The sequence below is a fragment of the Triturus cristatus genome, chromosome 4_2 (assembly GCF_964204655.1).
Source record: "Triturus cristatus chromosome 4_2, aTriCri1.1, whole genome shotgun sequence".
In the NCBI taxonomy this organism is placed as follows: domain Eukaryota; kingdom Metazoa; phylum Chordata; class Amphibia; order Caudata; family Salamandridae; genus Triturus; species Triturus cristatus.
Window position 1 is genome coordinate 287,790,196 of NC_140586.1, and position 25,328 is coordinate 287,815,523.

Sequence of the window (25,328 nt, forward strand, 5' to 3'; positions counted from 1 at the left end):
GTGAGTTGGTCAGAGTGGGAGGAGTTGTCAGATGATGCTCCTACAGGAAAATGTGAGCAGTCATAATGGTCTGCAAAGGAATGCTTAGAAGAGAGACGTTTGTTGGCTTGTTCAGCCACTAATTTCACTATGGCTCTTTTATTCCACCACTCCTTCTTATCCAAGAAGAGGGAACCTTTGGAAGTTTTTAGGACCTGAGTGGGTAAAGAAAATTTTGAAGCACACTTCTTGACTTTGTTGGGATTCTTAATTAAGACCCAATCTCCAATTTGGAAATCATGTGAGGCTGAGGCGTAAGAGGAATCAAAATGTTTCTTCTGTACATTCTGTTGTGTCAGAACATTTATTTTAAGAAGGAGTTTGTCCTGGCAAGCTAAACAGGAGCTATCATTTTTTAAGGAGCCTAATCCAAGCAGTACAAATGTTTCCATTGGGATCCCTTTTTTTGAGTAACCTGAAAGATGAAATGCCCTTAGTGGAATGTGAAGTGACCAGATAGGACCAAATTGTTTTTTTAAGGAAAGGTTCAACATCAAGATTGCAGGATAGAGCTGACTGTATGCCTTCCTTAATAAATCTGTTCATCCTTTCGATGAGGCCATTTGAAGAGGGAGAGTATAGGGCAACTTTGAGGTGTTTGATATCGTGTACAGCTAACAAATCTTGCATCAATGTGGAACAAAAATGAGAGGCATTGTCGATAGCTGTTTCTCTGGGTGATCCTTCTGATAGAAACACTCTTTCTAAGGAAATTAATGACTAAAAGGGTATTGGGCGTCTCACAAAAGTCACAATCTACCCACTTTGAGTGATAATCAATGAGAGCAATAATGTAACGTTTATCATGTGTTAATAACTCGAAGGGACCTGAAAAGTCAATGGCGAGTTTGAACCAAGCTTCCTCCGGTACAAGTATGCTATGTAGAGGAAGTTTGGTGGTTTTTCAGTGTTTATCAGAGAGTAAACATGTATCACAGCTGTCAATCCATTGTGTCACATCCTTGTCTAAGGCGGGCCACCAAAAATGTTCCTTTAGTTTTCTTGAAGTGGCACCTGCACCCAAATGGCCTTCATGCGCCCCTTGAAAAAGTTTGGAGTGAAGGGACGTGGGGGAACACATCGATCGCCACACATGATGACATTGTTGAAAATAGAAAGTTCATCAGAAACCTGAGCGTACTATTTCAGAGGAGCAGGAAGGGAACGCTCTTTGGGCCAACCAGAGATTATCATATTTTGACAGCTTGAAGTGTGGGGACATCAGCATATGCCTGAAACCAATCTGATTGTGAAAGTGTGAGGGGTGTGAGGAAGGAGTCTTAAATGGAAGCGACTACACATTCTATATCGTCGTATTTTGAGTCGGAGGAATTACCCAGCAAGGGTAATCTATAAAGACAACCTGCACTGACATTGTGTCCCCCAGAAATATGTTGAATGCTATCATGCAATCTAGAAAGAATGTGAACTAGTCTTGCGGATGCTTTGCCAGTTCCGTTGCCATTGAGTAAGTGTACGAGGGGTTTGTGATCACTTAACCGAATAAAATGAGAACCGCAGATAAAACTTTTAAATTTTTCGACGGCCCAAGAGCAGGCAAGTGCTTCCCTTTCTATAGTGCTGTAATTTATTTCAGCAGTGGAAAGAGCTCTGAAGGCAAAACCTATGGTATGCTCTTTAGCACCAATCCACTGGCAAAGTACCGCACCTAATCCATGTTGACTGGCATCAACGGAGATCGAGCACTTGATACCTGGAGTGAAAGAAGACAATGCAGGTGCTTCAATGATAACCTTTTTGATGAGATTGAAAGCAACATCAATTTCTGGAGACCAAACAAATTTAACATTCTTTTTTAAGAGGACACATAAAGGTTGGACAATTTGAGAGTAGCCTTGTATAAATCTCGAGTAATATTCGGTCATTCCCCAAAAAGATTTCAAGGAGTCTTTGTCTTTGGGAATTGGAACGCTGGAAATTGCCTGGGTTAGGGAAAATTTGGGATTGATACCATTGGCAGAAATTGAGTGTCCTAGGTAATCAACTTCTGTCTTTAAAAAATTGCATTTGTCTCTGCCCAAGGTAATCTCAGCATCTTTGAAACAAGACAGGACCTCTTTTAAAGTGTGAATGTGTTCATTCCTATTTTTCGAGAAAACAAGAACGTCATCTTGATAGGCTTGAACAAAGTGAATGTTTTTTATAAACAATCCATGAATTTTTGAAATACACTATACGTGGAGGCCAGGCCAAACGGCAACCTCAGATATTTGAATGCTCCGAAAGGAGTAATAAAAGTGGTTAGGTCAGAGGATTGGGAAGATAAGGGAATTTGATGATATGCACTGCGGAGATCGGGTAATGTGAAGTATGTGGAACCACTGATGCCAGTTAATACATCTTGTATCCTGGGGAGGGGATGAAAATCAACAATTATGCTTTGATTGAGGGAGTGAAGGTCGGCACACAGGCGGATACTAGAATCTTTCTTTCTCCCAATAACAATGGGACTGACCCATTGAGATGAATTGGTTGGTTCAATAATACCGTCAGAAACCATTTTATCTAGTAATTTCCTCAGATCCTCTCTCAAAGTTAGAGGAATGGATCTAAGTTTGTGTGTGATAGGTATTGCACCAGGCTTGAGTTTAATTAAATGCTCAAAATCTTTGATTTTACCTGTGCAAGTGTTAAAAACTTCAGAAAATTCTGAAATTATATCATCAATGAGTGACCCCAAATCTTCTGAAACTAAGGAAATAGAAACATCGTTGAGTTGGACTGGGTTTTCTGACCCAGGAGCCAGCTTTAGACCCATCTTAGCGAGATCTTGCCATCCAATAATGTTTTTCCCCTTGATAGCAACATACATTTTTGTGTTGATGCGATTACCCAAACAAGTTAGAACAGCAAGGAAGAAACCCAACATATCTATGTGTTTATCACCGTAGGCTTTGGAATGATGTCTAAACATTGTAAGGAAACATTAGAAGACCAATGAATATCAAACAGTGTCGGAAATTATGGTTACAGGTGCGCTAGAATCTGCCATCATGTTGAGAGACAAAAACTTCACAAGTGGGATCTTCAACATGTTCAGAGTTAGACAAGTCCTCCCTGGAATCAATAGATAACATTATCTTTTGTGGGGACTTTTGAGAAATTAAATCCACGGTATTAATATCAAGACTCTGTAAAGAGGAATCAAGAGAAGAGACATTAAGATTGGGATGTTCAAGTGAGGAGACTGAACTAACCTGAACCAGCTGCCTGCTCCTGCAAACAGAGTGAAAATGTCCCATTTTGTGTTAATTTGTACACTTCTTACCAAGTGCTGAACAAATGGGACTGTTACCCAGATGTGTCTTGGAACCACACCTATAACAGGCAGTGTTTGTTCTTCTATGAAAGGGTTTGGAAAATGTGTGTTTAACAGCAATAGCATTAATCACAGAATCATTTTGTACTAAATTGACAGGAGAAACACTTTCATTTAAGATACATTTCGAAGAGATGATGGCTCTCTCAATACCCTTAGCCATGTCTATAACTTCTGATAGTGTGGGGTCTCTACAACTCAGAATGCGCTCCTGTATCTTTTTATGAAAACGACTTCACACAAACTGGTCTCTGATGCACATGTCGAGGGAGGCACCAAAATTGCAATCCGCAGCCAAATTCCTAAGTACTGAGAAAAATTCCTCAACTGTCTCGTTGGAGTCTTGTTTGCGTTTCATAAAGTTAAATCGCTCCAGCATTACATTGGGTTGTTACAAAAACTTTTTATTTAGTCTCCGAACTGCATCTGTGTAGACATTCCAACCATCCCCATCTCCAGGAAGGGGAATGGAGGTTGGAAGATTGTCAAACACTTGACGACCTGCACTGCCCAAATGACTATATAATATTGCTAATTTGCGTTTTGGTGAATATTCCTCAGCATCAATTGCAATTAAATAACTTTCAAAACTGCGAAACCATATTTTCCATGATTCATTCGGTTTACCTGGGACCGGAAGAAAATGGTTTAAATGTACAACTTGAAGGTTTGATGCCATAATAAAATAAGTAAAGAGGCTGGATACGTATTTGCAGGACACTTGAAGAAAGGCTAAATCCCAAAACTTGAATAAAAGCAATAGTCACAGAGTGTTAAAATGTCATAGAAAAGTAATTTTGATGAAAGAAATTACCTTTATTTTCCGTGTCGAATTTCGAAGAAAGTGGTGATGTGAATCACAGGACAGTTCACTTGCTGATCGTGTGAGGAAAACAATTGCGCTTCGAAAATAGAAATAAAGATGGCCACCGGCGTAGCAGCGTAATGACGTCAAGGAAAGGCTAGAGTTAGAGGTGAAGTTTGAATGAATCCAAGATGGACACTTACGTTTCGAGTACTTCAAAGATGGCGGCATGTAGCGTAGTTACGTCATCAAGTTTGGTAGAGCAGGTTAAAGCAGGTGACGTAGATTAGAGGATGTCAAAGCGGATGATGTGGGTTGCCGAAAAATGACCAAATGCTTCAAAATTCGCTAAAAAATGTAGAGGAGGTCACATCCGTGACTGCGAGGGATGCTTGTTCCGTTTGAAGAAACAAGGTCGAAGCGTGAAGAAGGCGGGTGATGGGGGACAAAGAAATCTGTACAAAATTCGTGAAGATGCTGCCCAGCTCGTCGCCAAATGTAAAGTGTGGATATAGAAGGTAAATCCAGGAAATGAGGAGACGTAGCAGGTAAGTTTTACTGGTCATCGAAAAATCAAGTGGGACAAATTACTTTGGGTAGAAACACAAATGTACATGAAATTAAATGATCTAAAAATGTGAGCAATAAATGTTCTAAAAATTTTGAATTTTAATGTTTGTTAATTTCTGTGTGCACTGAAATGAAGTAGGTTGAGATGTAGCGGGAGCCAATACACTTCTCTTGTACAAGTGTGTACAATTGTGCATATCTTATTAGAATGTTGGTTTTATATAGGGGAAAAGCAAAGAATGCCAAAGCCTATTTTCATTAGATTTGATATTAACACATGCCACAGAGCACAACAGTTTCTATGTACTATGCATTCACTGGAGGTAATAAGTGCAGTTAAGAAATTTGTACAAATGGCTGAAGAGAAAAGTATGGGGCATTAATTTATCTGGCTATGTGAATTTTGGGCATTAACAGAATTGATGATTTTTAAGTTTTTGTAAAGATTTGGAATTTTATAACAATGTTTTTTTTAAATTCTTTTCCTTTAAATACGATTGAAACTGTTTAATTGACCATGATCCCAATAAACTTATTTTTTGACGTACTGTCTACACCTCTCTCACTTATCTTCACATTCTGCAAGGCAACATACATATGTTTTTTATTTGCATAGCACATAGTGCCAAACCATAGACCAATATTCCCATCTAGGCACATATGGGAATGAGGCGTAATCAGATGATCTGCCCAATACTACCTAAAGTGGTAACAAGAGGGTCGGGGCAGAAATGGCTTGAAGGCCCTGCATCTATACACAATATAAGACTGTCAGCAAAGTCAAGGGATGTCTATGCAGGTTTTTGTTTTTACCTCACTCAACATGACAATCACACATGTTCACTGATGGCCTCCCGTTAAAGGATTGAGTCCCCGGAGTGTGGCTCTAGGGTCAGGGGAGGCACCCAAAAGCACACCTATCCTTTGTTGAGTGACTACTGTCTTCTCAACGGGCTGAGAAACTGTGGCAAAAGTTTTCATTATACTGTAAGATACGGGCACTGTATGCACATCGCCTTCAATGAAGGGCCGCCTACTGTTAAATGGTCTAATAGCCTCATTAAGTCAGGGCATTCACTCCATCTAAGTGGGACATGGGTGGAGAGTGCATCCTCACCGTGCATGTAGGTCGGTAGGGTGAGTGTTGAGTGTGTGTGTTGTGCAGAAATGTATGGGCACAGGAATCCATTTTTGGATCCATTGTGTCAATGGCTATACAAATGGGGGGTTATGTGAAGGTGTCCAGGTCCCATTGCTTGACCGGAGCAGCAGGCCTGGAATGCTCTCTGAGGTGTTCCCTTTAGTTCATCTCTGGTGGCCAATGTGCGGGGGAAGAATATCTTGCATTTTGCCTCAATAGAGACCGAGCACCGGAAAATCCCTACCCCTTGCCCCAAGATAGTCACCATAAGTAGGGTGATGTATCCCGGAAGAGGGGATGGATTGTTCTTCCCTTAGTAGGTTGGTCTCCTGTTCCCTGTATGGGTGCTTCCAGCTCCACCGCTAGTTCCTGCTGCATTTGGGTGACACCGGTTGTTACAGTAGCAGTCTGAAGTCACTGCTCAAAGTACAAGAACTGCTGTAAATCGCTTTAACCGGTGCTCCTATGGAAGACACCCATAGCAGGTCCTTATCACGCTCTCATCATGCTGGGGGCATGCAAGATTTGACAACAGGAATCTCTGGATAGAACTTGACAGAGAATTTGATTGGCCAAGAGGAGAATCAACAGTGATCAGGGTACCAGGCTTTTCATTGACCAGCGTCAGTGCCTACACAGAGGTGTGGTTGAGAGGTACTGGAGTGCCAGTGCAAAGGTCTTTGACTGCCATCTTCATCTTCAGGGTAGGGACAAGTCCATTGAAAGGACACATAAGCAGAGCTGATGACTGCCTGGAGAAGGAGGACTGCCTGCGGGTCCAGGGTATTGTTGGGCTACAAACCCCAGAGAACCACTTGCCTTCTGCAGCCATCAGCCTGGCTGCCTGCCACTAAGCAGCTGTGAATATGTCTTGGGTTATAACCCTGCTAGATTTGCTGCACATCCATCAAGGGAAGATGCCAACTCACTGTGCAGAGGGGTGCAGGAACTGCGACTTGGTGAGATGACTCTATCTATAAGAGGAACCCGCGTCTGTGCAGGTAGGACAAGGAACTACTGTCAAAGCAGGGGGAGGTCCAGCTGTACGGGATCCTTTGTGGCGAGCCCCGCTGCCCCTGACCCCCCTCGGTATCGCCGGTATCCCCCATCAGGACCCTGAGTATGCCATGTCCTCTCTTCTGGCCTGGATGTGATCAGTGGGATTCTAGAGGAGGCCAAGAGGAACGGATCCCCATAAATTGATCCAAAATCCATCAAGTGGTTGGGGGAATATCTGGATTTACGCTTTAACCCGTACTTGTTCAGGAAGACGGGCTGGGTGGCCATCATGAGTTGATCTGTGCATAAGTAGGAACGAGTAGCTCTCTAGGCTGTGGCTGGGGAACGTAGGTCAATTTGATCACGAGAAAGAAGCGATCCATCCATAGCTATGATTGAGCCTTCGACCGTGCACTTGGGGGCCACTGGTAATAAGCCCACGCACTGGGCGGGGTCGCAAGCCCCGAGACCCGTACCCTCATGTGCAACACCCCCTGCCCCCCCCATCAAATCTTAAAAATTCGTTGTGATACCTCCACAAAAGCCAATCCCCTGCCCTTACCTTCACAAAACCACTGATGATCCACCGCATCACAACACTCTATCAACTTAATCATTTTATATTCTTATTTTATAGACCGCGCTGATGAATGTGCCATTCAAATGTGACAAATATAAGTGTCACGTGACCATAACAGTAGACCACGCCCCTCATTTCATTAGAGAGTCAGAGGAGATGCCGGAATGAGAGGACGCAGGCTTTCCGACAGACGAAACGTTCTAGAATCGTGAAACTCATCAAAAAGTAATGCGTGCCATGCTAAATTCATGAGAGCTGGGAAGTCTCAGAAATGCACGCTTCTCCTTCTTTTAAGTGGCAGCGGCGATGCCAGACCCAAACGTACGCCAGCGCCAGTCCTAGGTAAATTGTGGGCGAGCTTAGCCCCGCCTGTTTGCTCTCTTCGCTGACGAAAGGTGCAGAAATTTCCATTTCTCTGTCATTGGCGTCTTTCCAACAGAACGAGCTGTTTTTATTTAGAACGCGTTTCAGGGCTGACCAAAAAACATGCATTTGCTTTTAGTAGGCTGAAAATAGAGAGTGGGTTTGCTAAATGGCGCACACGAGAACGCTAAACCCATTTGCCGGTAATACCGCGAAACGGAATGTTCCAGTCGCGAGCTTGAGCACGCGGAGGTGCGATACTGATCACCTCGAGCAGGCTGATTATTATAGAGAACGTGACTGGCACATATCAAACGTTAATGCTTCTGAAATGTCCTCTAGGTAGCTCAGCGGGTTAAGCGCTTGATGCTACAAACGGTCGGTAGAGGGCGTGGAGTGGGCACATGCCTCTCAGCCTGGAAAGAGCGATGCTGTTCTTGTTTGCATTTCAAAGTCAAAGTCAAAAGAAACTTTATTTCGGAATAAATCCATAAAAGCACATAAAATCAGTGTAAAGCATTTGACAATAATGGATAAAATCTTTAAAATAATGCATCCAGACAGCTAATACATAATATTTACATTCCTAGATCAAATCGACATTTTTAGGTATTTTTTCCGTTTTTGCCAGAAAGCCCCCAAAAATTTAGCCACTGCAAACACAATGTGCGCGGCCGTTTCGCTCTTAAGAATTCTAAAGGCTTGATGGCACCTTACGAAACCCAGGTTCCTACAAATGGGAATGATCCACTTTCTACGAAACTCAGTATAGCCCGTGCAAAAAAATATAAAATGCAGCTCAGTTTCCTCACTTGCGCTGCATGCCGGGCAAATACTGGATGTTGACATGGACCAGGAGCTAGTAAAGGCACGAATTGGCAAAGACCCGTGCCTCCATTGCAGGTAGAGCTTCCTAATCATTACGGGGTAAACATTGTCCAAGGCCGATTCGAAAGTATACGTACTCTTCATAAGAAGGAATTGATTTGTTAGGGACCCTAGAGATTTAGAGGGTCGGAGTATAGGAGCCTTAGAATCATGATACACCTTGGTTAGAGCCTTTTTAGAAAGTTTGGGGCAGGCATTGCCAGGATCATTCCAGAGTGCATCTAGTCCTAGGCTCATCAAACTGTTCCTAATGAATTTAAGCCAAGGAATGTTTCCCGAATTTGAGAAGCTGAGAACTTCCTGGAGACCCTGTCTATAGTGAATCAATTCAGGCACCGTCCATAATCTGCGCCAGTAGATCACAGGACGAAGTGCCAGCTCTTCCTCCAGTGGTCTAATGCCTAGATCAAGTCTTAACGGCACTAGCGGTGTACTCGGAGGAAGAGCTACTAGACACCTAAGGAATCTGTTCTCCTCCTTTGTCAGACTGTCCAGGATTTTATGACCCCATAGCTCACTCCCATAGGTAACTGCCCCTCTTGCTTGGACCCTATAAATATGAAGAGGAGGGCCTATGGGTTTAAGGGTTGACCTATTCTTCCCCACCATTGTTAATATTCCGCCAATATGTTGCGCCAGCCTCACCCTTGTTTTCTCCTGATGTTCGCCCCACTCCAATTCCTCATTGAGTGTGACACCAAGATATTCAAACGTGCTCACTCGGTCTAATACATTTTCCCCAATGCGAGGGATACGGTGAAACCTGGGTGGCGGATTGAAGGCCATAAATTTGGTCTTTGTGGTGTTAATTTCCAGTCCGTGCTCTCTACAGAAGTCCCCAAAACCATCCAGAACACGCTGGATTCCCATAGGTGACTTGGAGAGAAGGAGGGTATCATCAGCAAACATAATTGCTGGGACCCTCCTTCCCGCCAACTTCGGGACATCCGAATTGGGGACCCCATTAAGATGGTCAATGACCCCGTTAACAAAGAGGCAGAACAGGGTCGGTGCAAGTACGCACCCCTGTCTTACCCCTCTCTCAACGGGAAACTTATTCGAGAGTGCGCCCTGCGCACCGCACCTCACACGGGCATAGGTGTTTGTATGGAGGCGGATGATCATATTCAGGAGATCAGCTGGCATCCCCACTTTCGCCAGGACTTCCCAGAGCTTACCACGCGGAACAAGGTCGAACGCAGCCCTTAAATCTACAAATACAGTATAGAGGCTGCCACCCTCCAGCTGTATTATTTTCCAATATATAAGGGACAGCCTAAAGACCTGATCCACGGTAGAGATCTTCTGACGAAACCCAGCCTGAAGAGGGGTCAGGACATCCCTCTCCTCGATCCACTCCAAAAGACGATCCAACAGAAGCCTCGCAAAGAGTTTCTGTGGAACGTCTATCAGACTGATCGGTCTGTAATTGGCGGGGAGCAAAGGTGAGCCCCTTTTAAAAATGGGCACAATCTCCGCCCCCAGCCAAGTTAGGGGAAGTGCCATCCCATGGATAATTGCGTTGAACAGTATCAAAAAGTACAATGCCCAGATTCTGACTTCGTGCCTTAGGAGATCGCCTGGGATCTTATCTAGACCTGGCGCTTTTCCTAAGGAAAGGCTAGTAATTGCCCTTTCCACTTCCTCCAGCTTAAAGTCTTCCATCACAATGCAACTATCAATGGGGTTCACTAAGCTCTCAGGCGGAGTTCCCATTTGGTCTAACCCAACACTACTATAAAGGGACGAAAAGTGTTTTTCCCAGACTTCAGCTGTAACATTGCCTTCTATAGCCTTAACAGGCTCAGCAGAACCATGTCTGACTATGTGCCAAAATTTTTTAGAATCTCTAAATTTGAGAGCAGATGTTATTTCTGACCAGTTCTCCCAGTCCCAATCTATTTTCGCATCTTCAAGACTGGACTTATAAGCCACCCTCTTTTCCCTGATCACAGAGGATGATTCCTTGTTTTTAAGTGCTTGGAGGAGATCTTTCTTTGCCACCCTACAGCTGGCATTGAACCAAGAGGCTCTTTCACTCCTCGGTTTCCTGCCCCGGACTACAGGATTCAATACCTCAGCTAGGTTGGCACAGAGAGTCTGGTGGATACCCTCAAGGGGAGAACAGCCTTCCAACGAGGGCAATTGAGGGAGTAGGTTCTCCATGCTTTCCAGAGTTGCAGCCACTTGCTCATATATGGCCCTTATGCGGTTCGGTTTCTCTAGTAGTCTCTCCCACCTTAGTCTTCGTCTGTTGCTAGACAGAGTAAGGCTAGGAGCAGGTAAACCATTTCCGCGGATTTCTGACCTAAGGAAGCCATCCGCAGCTAATGAGAGGATTAGGGGGTTGTGGTCACTGTCAGCCCTTTGATCTATTTTAAAGTCTAGTGCCAATTTCCATTCTTGGAGTCTAATCAATATATAATCGATCCGAGACTCCTGCCTTGGTCTGTTGAAAGTTGGCTGGGGCGGGTTATCCCCCTTGAACCTACCATTGCATGCTCTGAGTGAATTTGCCAACATTAATGTTAGAACTTGCAATAAGAGAGGTGATGCTACCCTGGCTGGCGGACCTGTAATTCTTTGAATTCCCCAAAAATCATCCTCCTCACTGCTGATCCCATCTAAATACGTCGGGAGTGGTTCAAACTGAATATTGAAATCCCCTCCGACCAAGAGTATATCTGGGCCAGTGAGGGAGTCAAGAAAAAGCCCTAGATCCTCCAGTGTCCTTGAGGTGGCTGCAACTCCAGCCGGTCTAGAATATATATTTACCAGTCTCAAACCCACCCCATTGGGCCATCGCAAGACAACACATAAGATATCCAGAGAGTTAGTTTCTACCACCTCGGCAGTACAACCTAAATGACAAGCAATCCATGTTGATAAGCCACCAGACGGGCGTCCCTTCCCTCCCCATCTAGCTGGAATATCAAAGGTAGCAAAACCGGGGTGGCTAAGATTTTCTCTAGCCCACGTCTCTTGGAACATGCATATATCATGTTCTTTAATAAAGGTTTCCCAATCAGTATTGCCTAACTTATTGGGAAGCCCAGCCACGTTCCATGACAGAATCTCTAGAGCCCTCGTAGTTCTAATTACAGACAAAAAATCCTCATGCGGAGAAATTTCTTCTATCCTTTGGAGAGCACAGACCTCCCGGTCACTTTGTGCTTTACATGAGAACCCCTGTAATTCTTTAGCCTTTCGTGGGAGGCAGCCACCCACCGCCTCCACCCTGTTCTCCCTGTATGCAGAACGGTGAGATTCGGTGGCTAATTCATCTATGGCCACCAGAGCGTGTTCCAGGGGTCCTAAGTGAGCCGCCAGTGAGGGCACAAGTTGCCTGTCAGAGGTAGAATGATGTGTACAACAAGTTGACCGTTTGAGAATCAGATCCATACCCTCATCCTGGTCCCCCTGCGTGCTATGCCCACAAACAAAAGAGTTACTGAGTCAATCACAGTCATCAACTCCTGATAAGGCCCCAAATCTATTAGCAACTTCGAGGGGAGTAAATGGTAGCGTATAATTCTCCCTCCGAGGTCCCATTCTGTGATTCCTAGGAGGAACCGTAGTCCATTCTGCTACATTTTCATATGCCACCTGACTAAATGCATGCGTGTTACAATGTGGAGCAAGGGAAACAAATGGTGCTGCAAATGGATGAAAGAGGGCCACTGTTTTTCTTGGAGCCCTGGGATGTGCATTATAAGAGACCATTGATCTTGGGTAAAAATAGGATAATACACGGGGGTTTATAGATCCCCGTGTAGAGCCCAAGGGATAGTCTAGGATGTATTTGACTGCATTAGGGTCTCTAAAATTGATAATGATTACATCCCCTTCTAGATCTTTGATTCTACGGCCCAACCAAGGAAGTCTCCGTACATGCAATATCTCCCCATTAATGTTTGGGGGAAGGGGTCTATTTGTCCTAAGCCAGTGCACGATTTTGTTTTTTAGGTTATAATAACCCTCATTTCTGCCCTTATCCAGAGGTGGAACTTCAGTTAACACCACCACATATGGTACCGCCTCTGGGGGCAAATTAACTTGATGGCTACGTGAATCACTCACTCTAACTGAGAGGTGATTTTCCCCCTTCTCATTTGGGGATATTACTCTGTTAGCGTTTACTAATTTTTCCCTTATTTCACCATCTACGTGTTGGCCATGACTTGAATTAATTGCAGTAGGATTGGGCTTATCCCTACACTGAGGATTGGAGCTACCTATCTTGCTGATCTTAGTGTGCGTGCAAGAAGGATCTAAATCCATAGAGAGAGACGGGTAATGAGTGGAATCTTTCGATGTCCCTGGATGTTTTGAGAATAAAGATTCTAAATTCCCCAGTCGTGACTCTATATTTTTTAACCTTTCTATAATAGGTAGAGTGAATGATCTAATCAGCTTCTCTATGCTCTCAAGGTGTGATGTCACTGTACACAATTCAGGTAGGGGCAATGGAGAGCAAGACAAGTCAGGAGGGGGAAGAACCAGGGAGGTGGAGGGTGTTACAGCCAGATCGCGTGTAGTTGAGGGTGGTGATAGAGCCTTTATCAGCGATGCAGAGCTCTCATTTAGTGTGGGGCCCTTGCCAAAATCAGTGTGATTACTATTGCGAGTTGGCAAGTTGCCTAGCCTCTTTCTTCTCTTATACGGGGGGGGCCTTATAACTTTGGACACCTGTACCCTCGCTGTCTTTTTAGTAGTGGTCTTAGCCCTCGGTTCAATTGGAGTAACAACAATATCGATTTCCTTTCCAGAAATAGTAGAAGTACTAGCGGGAGGCAAATTAATTAAAACTGGTAACGAGTTAAAATTACTGGGTGCAGGATCAATTGTTCTTAACAACTCTGGGACGTTGTCCATGGCTAGCGCCTCCTGCGTCAAGGTAGAAGGACTTAACACAATATGGGACGGACTCAGAGGTGATATACTGTCCAGTAATGACCTATTTTTCATGCACTCTATGGAGCGGCGTCTCTCGGCCCTTCGTTCAGCGAGTGTAGTCTCCTTGTCCGTGGGTACTGTCATCTTTTTAAAATAGTCTACCAATGTACCTTTAGTTAGGACGCCATGTTTAGCAGGAGAGTTAATAGCTACAATATCAGTCATATTGATACTGGCAGTGTCAAGCTGCAGACTCACGGTTAGTAGATGTTGCAGATGGGGAGTTGCCCCAGTCCAGTCTCCTCGTGACTCTGAGGGCCTCAGAGGGCCCGCTCTTTGCCCGGTCTTCGCCCCGGCTCTCGTCCCGCACGCGTCCCGCTAGCGCGTGAGAACAGTAATGTGATGGTATAGAAGAGGGGGGCGGAGATAGGGGAGGAGTCGGGAAGAGGGCCAGGTGCAGCCGGTGTGGAGCACGCACAGCTCCCTGGTCCTCGCAGTCCCGAATGCGTGGTTTTCAGTTAGCAGACTCTCCCCTGCAGCAAGTGATTCCAAACAGCGTTATGGCTCCAGAGTGCTATGTCCGTTGTGGTTGACAAGCCCCAATGTCCAACAACAGGGAAACGGACCTCGAGCGGCACCCGCGAAGCGGGGGCCGCGAGTCGTGATATGCTCTGCGGGGGAGGAGTCGGGAAGAGGGCCAGGTGCAGCCGGTGTGGAGCACGCACAGCTCCCTGGTCCTCGCAGTCCCGAATGCGTGGTTTTCAGTTAGCAGACTCTCCCCTGCAGCAAGTGATTCCAAACAGCGTTATGGCTCCAGAGTGCTATGTCCGTTGTGGTTGACAAGCCCCAATGTCCAACAACAGGGAAACGGACCTCGAGCGGCACCCGCGAAGCGGGGGCCGCGAGTCGTGATATGCTCTGCGGGGGAGGAGTCGGGAAGAGGGCCAGGTGCAGCCGGTGTGGAGCACGCACAGCTCCCTGGTCCTCGCAGTCCCGAATGCGTGGTTTTCAGTTAGCAGACTCTCCCCTGCAGCAAGTGATTCCAAACAGCGTTATGGCTCCAGAGTGCTATGTCCGTTGTGGTTGACAAGCCCCAATGTCCAACAACAGGGAAACGGACCTCGAGCGGCACCCGCGAAGCGGGGGCCACGAGTCGTGATATGCTCTGCGGGGGAGGAGTCGGGAAGAGGGCCAGGTGCAGCCGGTGTGGAGCACGCACAGCTCCCTGGTCCTCGCAGTCCCGAATGCGTGGTTTTCAGTTAGCAGACTCTCCCCTGCAGCAAGTGATTCCAAACAGCGTTATGGCTCCAGAGTGCTATGTCCGTTGTGGTTGACAAGCCCCAATGTCCAGCAACAGGGAAACGGACCTCGAGCGGCACCCGCGAAGCGGGGGCCGCGAGTCGTGATATGCTCTGCGGGGGAGGAGTCGGGAAGAGGGCCAGGTGCAGCCGGTGTGGAGCACGCACAGCTCCCTGGTCCTCGCAGTCCCGAATGCGTGGTTTTCAGTTAGCAGACTCTCCCCTGCAGCAAGTGATTCCAAACAGCGTTATGGCTCCAGAGTGCTATGTCCGTTGTGGTTGACAAGCCCCAATGTCCAGCAACAGGGAAACGGACCTCGAGCGGCACCCCGTTTTACTTACACTTGAATTCCCTAGGAGTACTTGATTTTTCCAGAATCTGTTTCTGTGTTTATTTTCAGGCAACTTATTACTCACGTGTAGTGTGTATGTTTTCATGAGTTCAGGTTATGGGTGGGTGTTTATAAAGATCAACGAAGGAGCGCTGTGAAATTCAAGCCAAAGGCAATGTTAATTTCTCGCAATCCATGACAGTGGATCACAAGGGGTCAGAATAAATACACATCTCTCAGCAGAGGCATATGATCAGGTGTTCCAATTATAAACATGATTCTGTATGAAAGTGTGTGAAGGAGGTACACAGCTGTCAAATAGCGCCTGTGAAAGTTAAAGAAAAGGCTACTAACCCTTTCCCAGATGCTTAGTAATGTTTCATTTATAGGCTGCTTAAAATGGGCAAATTGCTCTGTGTGTGTGTGTGTATGTGTGTGTGTATGTGTGTACACATGTGCATGTGTGTGTCGAGAATAAGGGTGGGTCCAGGAATAGTGACGAGGAGGAGGAGGCAAAAATGCTGAGTGTGGTGGGGTGGAGTGGAGCAAGAATGGAAAGCTGAGTGGGGTTACAGAATGGAGGGGATACCAATGTGGGAGGAGTCTAGAAGCATGGGTGGGCGGTGTCGCAGAGGCAAAGGGAGACCAGGAACTTAGAGGAGAAGGGGGAGCATAGGTGTTGGGGGGTGGGGCACAGAGGAAAGGTAGTACCAGGCATGAAGAAGGGGTCATAGATGTAGGCGGAGTCTGGGAAACAGAGCAGGCATGGATGGATAGTGGGGGTCAGAGGAGGAACATAGGGGAGTGATGCTGGTAGCGTGGAAAATTGCCTCAACTTTTGCAGATGGTTCTTTTCAAGCAGTATGAGAGGTAAGGAACTCCTCAACGCACTTCACTCCAAGACAGGAATTTTTCAGGAACTCAGGTCCCCAACAAACTCTGGTTAGTCTGTTTTTAAATTATTTTTAAAACAGATTCAAATTTATAAATCTTAGCATGATAGTATAAAAATATAAAGAGAATACAATGATGCTAAATCTCCAGAACCGATTCACTCTATATAACAAAAGGAAAACTACCAATTCAGGTATAGCCTCGTAGGTTATCAAAATACAAAAAATGTGAGTTAGATTGCATTGAGTGTTCAAAGAAGTAAAAGTCCTAGTTCCCTAAATATCCCTACACTACGTAAAAGGGGAAACCTAGACTGAGCATGACACGAAAGAAAGCAAAAAGGTGTCAGCCATCGGAGAATTCTTGAGAGAAAACTCTAACTATGGTTATGTAGCCTAATGCCACAATCAATGAGAGACGTCTGTACCTCAAAGCGTCCGCAAGAGAAGTGACAGCTGTCCCTAAGTTCATTAATACAGAATAACCATCCAATACAGGCACCTCCTACAACTGGGTAACTTTCCATTGTCCCAACGACCTTCATTGACTCCCTTCTCCACCTCCTGTTTCACACAGTAAACTTCCCACACATCTTTGGTGCCATCTCCGTCTCCCACAAAAATCCCAATCCATTTAGTCTTCGTTATCGTATTCCTTCCCAGGCCTATTTTTTATTTTTTTATTTTACAGAGTTTTATATAGCACGAAGTTGACCCGAATCGGGAATCAGAGCGCTTTACATAGCACCAGTTGCGTTACATGAGGACACATTCATTTTTTTTTGTTTTTTGTTAGGCACAGGGAGATTAAGTGATTTGCCCAGAATTACAGGATGTTCAGTGTCATTGCCAAGACTTGAACCCGGTTCCCCAGATTCGAGGTCCCCCGCCGTAGCCGTTAGGCCAACTCCTCTCCCCAAGCTGTTGACTTAACAATAGACCCATCTCTAAACTGGCGATGTACGGTCCACCTGCAGTGGGAAGACAAATACATGAAACATTTCACAGTACAAGCAAAAGCGAAGTTAAGCGATAGTTGGAAACAAGTTAAACAATATTCAGGCCTACCATTAGGCTAACTTAACATCACACAGGGTAAAATATAGATTCCCTGTGACTTGTAAAGCTCATTACATCATAATTCTAGACATCATCAATAATCAATTTCTACTAAAATATTATTACAATGATAATGTTAGACCATTTCACAAACACATTTAAAGAATAGATTATACATGGGGGGCGCTAGAGGGCGCACGGCGAGATGGCCGCCTGCTAAGTCTGCTCCGCTGGTCGGTGTTAGGAAACAGCAGATATCGGCGACATGCAGTGATCCTAGCGACATACAAACGGCGTACCAGACCCTTTACACATGCTGAAATAAATATGTGATGGTTGGAGACTCTGGGGCTGCAGACCCGCGACGAACACTATGCTCCGGACGCTCGTGGCTGACAGGGGAGCGGACAACATGGCGGCGCTGGAGTAGCAGAGCGATATGGGCCGAGACTAACGGGGATCGGTTGCGGAGACGAAGTGAGTTGCCGTCGCTGCGCTGTGGAGCTGCTGGCTGGAGGTGGAGATCTCTGGAGCCGCGGCTCCGGACCGGCGTTCAGGCAGAGCGAGGTGGACGGCGCGGACGAGAGGACGACCCGGAGGCAAAATAGCGCCCGTCATGTCGAACTCTGCTACCTTCAGGAGAACACGAGTGAGAAGCGGAGAGGGGAACTAGGTATGTGGCTCCTGAATGCAATGTGTGAGACGCAGCCTTGATACACATAACGTTACTCGGAGGAGACCGGTGGTGACCGGCGGAAAGCGGCTGAACCGGGTGATACAACGGGTGCATGGACTGCCGGGCTGATTGCAGGCTGAGAGTTCAAGTGAGGCTGTGCGCTGCAGAACTGGAGGAGGGTGCGTTGAGCGCCTGAAAAAGACAACTGGCCCTGGGAGCGAGGCGACAGTCGGGGAAACGGGAGAGCCGTTTGAGGTGAGGAGGAACTCCTGGAGTGCTAAATATTGCCGTGAAGTGCAGGTGCGAGCGCCGCAGCGACCCCTCCAGAAACACAGTGCGCAGAAGACGGGGCTCGAAGCATACGTGGAGGTGTGTGGCGCCATGGGAAAGGCCGACCGAGGCCAGACGAAGCTACACTTTGACGCAAAAAAATCTGCAAAAGCGCACACGGCGCCATCGGAGGAGGCTGCGGAGACTGCACAGACGGCGCCAGTGGGGATGGAGGGTGCCCTGCAGGCCATACAGCAAAGCTTGCAGGACATACATGGCAAGCTCGACTCTATCACGCTTCGCGTGGACAACATGGCGGCGAAGCTGGATGGCCACGGGGAGCGTCTGGTGGAAGCGGAGACCCGGATATCGGCGGTTGAGGATGAAACGCACGCCACAACCCGAAAGTGTACGGACATGGAGCGGCTGCTGGACGTTATAAAAAACAAGGCGGAGGATTTGGAAGCGAGGTCCCGTCGCAACAACGTACGAATCGCGGGAGTTCCGGAGTCCACGAACATAGCCAAGATGGAAACCTATGTGGAGGAATTGATCAAAACTGTGTGTGGAGTGGAATCCCTCTCACCCATCTTCCTGGTCGAACGCGCGCACAGAACACTGGCTCCGAGACCGAAACCTGGACTACCTCCGAGACCTATAGTGGCGCGGATCATGAACTACCGAGATCGCGACACCATTCTACGTATGGCCCGAGAAAAACGCAAGATCAACTATCAGGGCAACGAGCTGGAGTTCTACCCGGACTTCACAATAACGGTCCAGATGGCACGCAAGGAGTTTAACCCGGTTAAAAAGAAGCTCCGGGAGCTGCAAATTGAATATGCTATGTTGTACCCGGCGCGTTTGAAGGTCACATACGACGGGAAAACGGCGCTGCTACAGACGCCTAGGGAAGCACAGGACTTCATCAAAAGGATCGTTAATCGGCGAAAGGAACAACGTCGAGCTGATCCCGCCATAGACTCGAACTGAGAACTACTATGTGGATAAGTGTACTGTTGGTTATAATAGATGATAAGGGTCACGGCTGTGACGGAGATTGAGTGTGGTGATATACACGCTGCCGGATGGAAAATACGAACTTTGGGGGGTGTGTGTCGACCGGAAAGCATACTGCAAGATAGAGCATACAAGGGAGGTAAGCTGCAGACTCTGCTGTTTAATCTGGTGGACACAAGCTCTCTGGCAAATGCACGGAGAAGTAAGGCATGGCAGACGTGAGTGCAAGAGCTTTGTGGGGAAGAAAGGGCTGGATGATCTCCCGGCTTGTGAGGTATTGACTCCCTGATAGCACCATAGACGTTAGGATATATGACCGTTATGCTGGCAGCTGAAGGGTGTGCTGGGATCTTGCATGTATTATGATTACACAACTGACCACATCCATTAGGTTGGATGGAAGAGTGCGCTCTTGGTGGATCCCCCACGCGGGTGTTCCCCAAATCCAGTTGGGTTGAAATGTTACATGATAATGGGAAATGTCTTTGGCAGAGTTGGGTTGCTAAAGTGGGTGGGGGGAGGTGGGGGGGCGTTGGGGTTTGTTTATTGGGTTTTGGTACGACAGAAGCAACAAAGCTATGAAGGGTGGTATTGAGACACGAGGTGCGGGTAGGATTTACGGGGTTGACTGCAATGGGGGCGACGTCAGGACAGAGGCTGTGACACTATGGACCGAATGGGTGAATGATGGAGGGTAGTGCGCTGCGTGATACTGAGTTATCATTCCTGAAGTGGAATATACGAGGGCTGAACAACCCCAAGAAAATAAGGCAAGTTTTGGCATACTTGGATCGGCATCACATTGATGTTGCAATGTTACAGGAAACACACATGACGCCGGCAGCCCCTATGCGGGTGGGTAGTCGATGGGCGGAGACGGTGCAGTACTCGTCATACTCTTCCTATTCCCGAGGGGTCATGATACTGATTAAGAAAGGGGTGCAGTTTGATGTAGAGTCCACGCATAAAGATGAGATGGGGCGCTTTGTACTAGTGGTGGGCAGACTGCGGGGTCATCAAGTGGCATTAGTGAACACTTATGGACCAAATATAGATGACCCAGACTTCTATGCTGAGGTATGGACTCGACTGGGTGAACTACCTGACATACCACTGATCTGGGGGGGAGATTTTAATATAGCGTTGCAGGATGGTTGGGATAGGTCCAGTAACGCAATTGAACCACATACTAGGGCCAGGAGGAAATTGCTGGCCATAATGGCGGATAGGGAACTTGAGGATATCTGGAGAGCCAGGAACCGGGAGAGCAGAGAGGCGACACATACGACAGCGATTAGTAGTAGCTGGTCCAGGATAGATTACTGGTTGGGAAATGAGGCGGTGCTCATGTGGACGAGATCCGTATGCCACTTGCCTAGGACCCTTTCGGATCACAATCCGGTAAAACTCACCATTGTGATACCGAATTACACCCCCCCCCATTTAGTTGGAGATTTAATGCTAGAGCACTAACTGACCCTTTATATGAAGACGCAATTGGTAAGGCCGTGACGGAGTACTTTGAACTAAATGCGCCAACCACAAAGGACCCCGGGTTGCTATGGGAGGCGTTTAAGGCTACCATTAGGGGGATCTGCATTGGAACAAGTGCGGGCATACTGAAAGATATTCGCCAACAATTGGCATCCCGTGAGCAGAAAATCCGTGAGTTAGAGAGAGAATATGAATGTACACAAAACACGACACTACTGGCCGATATACGACACAACATAACTGTGAGAAAGTGGCTCTGTATATACTGTTCCCTAATAGGTACAGGGTGTACAGAGTCCACAGTCCCCCAGAGGCTGATAGAGGTCAAAGTTAGGTATGACCTTACTCTCAAAAGTGGTAGCTTGGTCGAGCAGTAAGGCAGTACCAGAGGACAGTGTAAAGCATTTATTGTACACACTCAGTCAGCAAATGGTTTCACACACTCAATAACTGAACTCTAGGCCAATGATTTATATATATAAAATATATGCTTGTTTTATTTTTAGAACCACAAAGGGAGTAAAAATATACTTTCTCAGAATGAGAGGTTGAATATAAATACTTTTGTCTTAGGCAATAAATTTGTGTAAACAGTCACAGTTGGTTGCAATAAACAATCCTATTTCCTAAACATAACAATGCATTGAGCTCAATGGTAAATTCAGGTTATCTTGTAATAAATTACTTTTCAGATTACTTTTGAAATTCCAGGTCTGGCTCCTAGATCCAGCTCTGGGTCAGTACTCAGAATCAAGTGATGAAAGTCGACTTAATAACTGTAATGATTTTTAAATAATATTTAGCTATTTCAAAAGTTAGCACTTAGAAAATATTTCAAAGAAAACATTCAATGGATCTCTATGGCAAGAAATTCAAATTGCAGGTAGAGTACTTTATCGTTACTTTAGTAATCCAGGACTGGGTACCTAGACCCAGGACTGGGGTCCTTATCAGAAACAGGTAAGTAATTTCGTTTGCAGAAATGGTACGATTTTAAAAGAATATTTCAATTTTGCAAAAATAGACACTTAGAAGAAATTTCACAGAAAAGCAGACAATGGTTTCCTATGGAAGAAAAATGAGTTAGAGGTAAGTACAGTTGTGGACACTTTTCAGAGTCAGGGCTGGGCACCAAGATCCAGCACTGGGAGTTCACCTAAGAGCAGGTGAGTAAATTCGTTTTTGTCACTTGGCTGATTTTTAGTGAATATTTGCAGTTTTGAAAAGTTCACACTTAGAAGATTTTTCAAGAAAAAGCCAGTCAATGTTACCCTATGAGGAAAATGAAGTTAGCGGTTTAAGGGTAAGTACTCGACTGGCAGAGTTGAAATTCCGGGCATAGACTCAGGGGTCCCCCAGTGTCAGGTAGGTACAGTTGGTTCACCCTCAGCGGTTTCAGGACGGCCGGGTGCAGAGTGAGTTAGGCCCAATGTTATCCTATGAGGGATAGGGGGGCCTTGGTTGGTGGCTGCTGTCTGGCAAGCCACGCGTCTGTGGGAGCTGGGCTCCTGGTCACTTACTCAGGGCAAGTGGGGAAGTAAGTTAGTGTAGAGAGTGCACTGCCAGGGCCACTCGGGCGGCTGGGTGCAGGGTGCTTTTGAGCCTTCGGGCGCTCAATGGAAGTCAATGGGAATGTTCCGGTTTGGAAAAAGGCTGCAGGCTCGGGGACGAGGATGTTTCCGGTGCCACCACCACTTCGAGGGGTAAGTTGGGTAGTTGTAGGTCAGGTGGGTACCCCGGGATTGGGCACAGGGGGCCGCAGGGCGCCGGGTGCAGGGGTGCCTTTTGACGTCGGGAATCTTACCCTCTGGTTGATCGCGGCTGGGGTGGCACTCGGTTCTGAGGCTGCAGGCTTCGTCCAGGATGTCGAGGGGGGTCCTTGGGTGCAGGACTCGGGGTCACAGTCGCCGTGGGGTCGTCCTCAGGGTCTTTGTCCACTCCGGCACTGGCCAGGCTTGGCTGGTGCAGAGTGGGTTGGGTCCGCGGTTCCGGGCTGCTGCCAGGAGTTAGGATTAGGTTTCTCGAGTAGAGCCTCTACTCATGGGAGTCCCAGGGAATCAGAGGTCAAAGGTAGCCAGGTCCTCCGGGGTTTTTGAGGTTGCTGGCCACAAGAGATGCCGCGCTGGAGCAGGAGCAGGTTCGAGGGTCGACAGGCCGGTAGGGCTGGGGCCAAAGCAGTTGGTGTCTTCCTCTTTTTAGCAGCTGCAGGGCAGGTCTTTTTTCTTCTTGCTCTTCTTGTAGGTTTCTATCTGGAATCTCGGGAAGGAAGGTTCAGGGGGCCCCTAAATACTAGATTTAGGGGCGTTACAGGTAGGTGAAGGCCAGGGACCAATGGGTCCTTGTCCTGGGGTGGGTACACCCCCTATCCTGCCTCTCTCCTGTGGGAGGAGGGCAGTAGCCTAATCCTGATAGGGTAGGGCCTCCCATCTTCAAGATGGCGAGAGCCCGGAGATGTGCTTCACCTCGCCTCCCCCACCTGAGGGGTGGGGTGGGCAGGCTGGCACATCCCCTGTCCTTGTATGGGGTTTCCGGCCAAGCTTCCTGCCAGAGTGGGGGGTTGCAGTGGCCTGGGGAAACTCCAACTGGCGGCATGCCTTTGAAGCTTCCCTTTGCTCATCCTGGGGGAGGAGATTTCTCACCTCACCCAGGATGTGCATTGTTGCAGGCCCGGGAGAGCAGGGGCTCTCCCACCCAGGGGTCCAGCAACGTGTCTGCTGTGTGGCAGCCTGGGCAGCCTCAGAGCAGACGTGGATTGTGGGTTAGCTGTAAGGGGGCATCTCTAAGATGCCCTCTGGGGTGCTTAGTACATTAAATCCCACACTGGCATCAGTGTGGGTTTAATGTGCTGAGAAGTTTGATACCAAACTTCCCAGTCTTCAGTGTTGCCCTTATGGTGCTGTGGAGTTCGTGTTTGACGAGCTCTCAGCACCATGTACTTGTAAAAGGCAGCACTGTACTTACAGTGCCCAGGAATGGACCTGGGTACTGTAGGGGCACAGGTCTCCTGCTCCTGTGCCCACACCATAGGCATAAGGCACCCAGCCAGAGGGGTGGCTGACATATGCCTTGGCAGTATAGGTAATGGGCATGGCACACAGAGATGTGTGCCATGTCGACTCTTTGTTTTGTCCTGCACCCAGACACTCAGCCTGCAAAGGCAGTGTGTGTGTGTAAGGGTACAGGGCCTCTAAGGGTGGCACAATGAGTGCTGCAGCCCTTAGAGGCCTTCCCTGGTCACAAGGCCCTGGGTACCTAGGGTACCATTTACCAGGGGCTGACATGTGGCCAGGGTTTGCCAATTGGGAGTTTGTGTGTTTTAAGGAAGGAACATAGGCCCTGGGCACCTGATTGGCAGGAGCCCAGGGCACAACAAGGAAAAGTGCATCAGCTATTAGGCAAAAAAAAAGGGGGGGGTTACTGCAACAGAAACCCACTTTCTCACACAAGCTCCCCCCAGCCCAAAGGCCAGGAGACTTCTGCCAAAGCTGGGAGAGTCTACCTAGTCTTTCAGGCGAGGAATAGTTGGGGAAGTGGTTTGAAAGTTGCAGGGCCTACTCTGCCTTACATCCTTCTGCCTAGGTCAGTCCCTTTGGGGAGCTGGCCTGTCTTATTAGTTTCAGGACCTAACTCCCAAGGCTCCTCTCCTTGTCTTTTACTGTCCTGGTCCCATCTTTCTATTTTGGGTTTTGAGGTGTATACCTCGGTAGTTTCTAACCTAGCCAGGGCTAGGCCCACCTTACCCACAGAGGCTACCCACAGCTTGAGCAACCCCACCATGACCAATAAGGTCAGGGGGCCTGACTTGCTATTTGGCAGGGGGTTAGGCCACCATGCCAATGATAGGGCTGCCATGAAGGCTAACACCCAGCAGAGGCTGCTGACAGCTGTCAGTGCCCAGTACCATACCTTTAGCTCCTGACTGGCAAGTGAGGGGGCTATTTTATAGTTCTCTTTGGGTCCTGGCTGTTGGTCTGTTTGAGGATAGGGGGTCCCTACTCTTGGTAGGGAACACCCCTCCTCTACCCCTTGTTCTGCCACCTGAGGAGCCACTAATTCAGGCTGGACAGTTGCCTGACTAGTCAGGTCTTGCTGTTGGCTAGGGGGGGTTTTACCAGTGCCATTGTGGGAGTTTTCCCTTACTGGGATAGAATCTCCCTGGCTCTCTGGAACTGTGGCTAACAGTTGCCCACCTTTCCTACCCTGTTTCTTCTCACTCTTTTGGGACTCAGCTGCACTGACTGCAGGTTGAGCCCCCACAGGTTCTTTGGGCGAGGCCTGGCATTGGGCCAGCACCTCTCTTTGGCTCAGTTCCACATCTAAGTGATCATTCCCCAAGAGACAATCAAGGGGGAGGTTTTTACTGACTATCACTTTCCTCCATCTAAGGGACCCAGCTGTGGCTAGGGGCACGATAGCCACAGGCCTAACAGTGACTCCCCCTGGGACAGTTCTTACCCTTCTTGTTTCCCCTGAGACATATTGGTGTGGGAATACCAACCTGTCATGTACCACAGTGTGACTGGCACAGGTATCTCTCAGGGCAGTGGCTGGGATCCCATTCACCAGTAGGTGGTGGAAGTGTCTACTTCCTTCTGGGATCTCCAGCTTGCTTCTTGGGCCCATTCCCCAGTTGAAAGCTAGGAGGACTTCCTCATCTGAGGACCC